Source organism: Bombus vosnesenskii, unplaced genomic scaffold, assembly GCF_011952255.1.
Source record: "Bombus vosnesenskii isolate JDL3184/JDL3185 unplaced genomic scaffold, Bvos_JDL3184-5_v1.1 scf7180000016273, whole genome shotgun sequence".
NCBI classification, from domain to species: Eukaryota; Metazoa; Arthropoda; class Insecta; order Hymenoptera; family Apidae; genus Bombus; species Bombus vosnesenskii.
Genome location: NW_022884342.1, coordinates 1760755 through 1762784, shown reverse-complemented (window position 1 = coordinate 1762784; position 2030 = coordinate 1760755). Strand labels below are relative to the sequence as shown.

General features: G+C 27.5%; 1 long non-coding RNA gene across 1 annotated transcript; it reads left to right on the top strand.

Moving 5' to 3' along the window:
* Nucleotides 1–239: 239 nt before the first annotated feature.
* Nucleotides 240–1767, top strand: LOC117242297. The gene is made up of 4 exons (XR_004495223.1): nt 240–409; nt 876–941; nt 1238–1305; nt 1552–1767. It is a non-coding gene; the product is annotated as an uncharacterized LOC117242297 (long non-coding RNA).
* The last annotated feature ends 263 nt before the right edge of the window (nt 1768–2030 follow it).

Sequence of the window (2030 nt, the reverse complement as noted above, 5' to 3'; positions counted from 1 at the left end):
TTATTACTGACCTTTGAGGTAGAATTTGGTTTCTATTTTTACTTTATTTCACAATAATTGCTTTATTATTGATTTTTTGTACATTTATCCTTAACTGTATTTCTGATAGGGTTAGGTTAAAATTATCGATAATTCACATTACCGGCTTTTACTACAATTTGTTCTGTTATTGCAAATTGTTGGTTTTGTCGTACATTTATTTGAAATTGTTGGTTTTCTTTTGTGTAGATTATTGGCTGGACACGCGACTGAAAACACTGAAAGAATACACATCACAGACGCCACAAACGATCGACAATCGATAATTCGAACTGAAACAAGATGAACGTCATAGATGATTATTAATAAATCGAATCGTTGATTTTTTATGCCGATTTAGCAATGATTGACGTATTATAACAAAGCAGAGGTACGTACACGACTATTTTCTCTTTTTATTGGATCGATAGTAATCGATATTTGCTAAATAATTGCTATACAGCTTCCGATTGGCATATAATAACATTATTTTATAAATAGTTGCATAATTTGTTGAAAATATCAAGATGAAACAAAAAGAGGTTAAAGAAATCACATTTGAAACTGTTCACATATAAAAATGTTTCGGGTATATAGATTATCGTTAATAATCGGATATACTGTTAATGAATTAATGTTTTTATATTAATATATAGCAAATTATACAAATCATTTAATTGTTATTAAAAAACAATCTATTTGTATAGTAATTAGATTTTAACACAATTTCAATTTTTATTGTTATTAATATTTCAAGTTTGAATAGAGTTTTATTTTTCATTACCTTAGACTTTTTTTTAACAATGAACGATATATTTTTAAGAACAAATTATAATATTTCATATGTTTTGTTTCAGTTTTTCATAATTTCTACTATTTCCTGTGCTTTGGGAAGGACGCAGTGATGCTTCAAAACTAAGCATGTAAGAATCTTTGCATATTGTACACCAATTAATTTTATTCCTTGTATTTTGCTATAATTACTCACAATAAAAAAACAAGTCTGATTTTATACTTCAATATCAGAATTTCAGTTGTTACAGTAATTAAAGTTCACTAATTATTTAACTTTCCTATTGTTATTAAAGCTTAAGGTTTTCATAGAATACCATATTACGTTATTTAACATTTTTTGTTGAATCATTACTTAAGTTTCAAAATAAATTATTCACGCATGTATTATTTATATATCTATAAGAAGACATATGTTTTGTTAAAGGTTTATCACTCCTTCCTCTTCCTCCTGCTTCCTGAAAAGGACCTAGTGGTGTTTCAAAAGTCCAGAATGTAAGTAATATGTAAATTATTTAATTCTATCGCTATATATTTCAATTTGCTACTCCTAATTTGAATATTGTCATTAAAATTTTAATAGAGATTAATAGACATTAATCCTCCACTGCTTTAAATTTTCCAATTAATTAACGTCATATTATATTATAATATAATATAAGCAAATATAATATAATATGAGTAATAATATAAAATATGATATAATATGAGCAAATTATAATATTCCATGCATTGTTACAGTTTTTTCCATGATGGGATTGCATGACTCCTCCTTGATAACGGTCTTCACGACGACTTTCCCTGGGCTACCATAGCATCGATGACTACGTTCCTCGCATCTTATCGTGAGTCGCATGCATTTTTGTCCCTCCGGTCACTCAATCATGTCGTAGGACGAAAGGTCCGAATCGACACGGGTGACTGGTTGTATTACGTAGAATTTTTTGCGAGCATAGTGACCGCGGGTATTTTTTATACCCGTGAGTAGTAACATTCTTTTTTTAAATTTATTAGTTTAGGATAGGTCTTCTTGCATATCGCGTTTTTGTTTCTGTTAATTATATGATATACTGAACAATTTTATATTAACAATATTAATAATACTACTAACTGATAAAAACGATATTATATTAATAATTAGTTTAAATATTTGTGATTGAAGATATACATGTATGTTCACTGTGATCACTTTTAAAGTTGGAGTGTATTAAAAATGTATA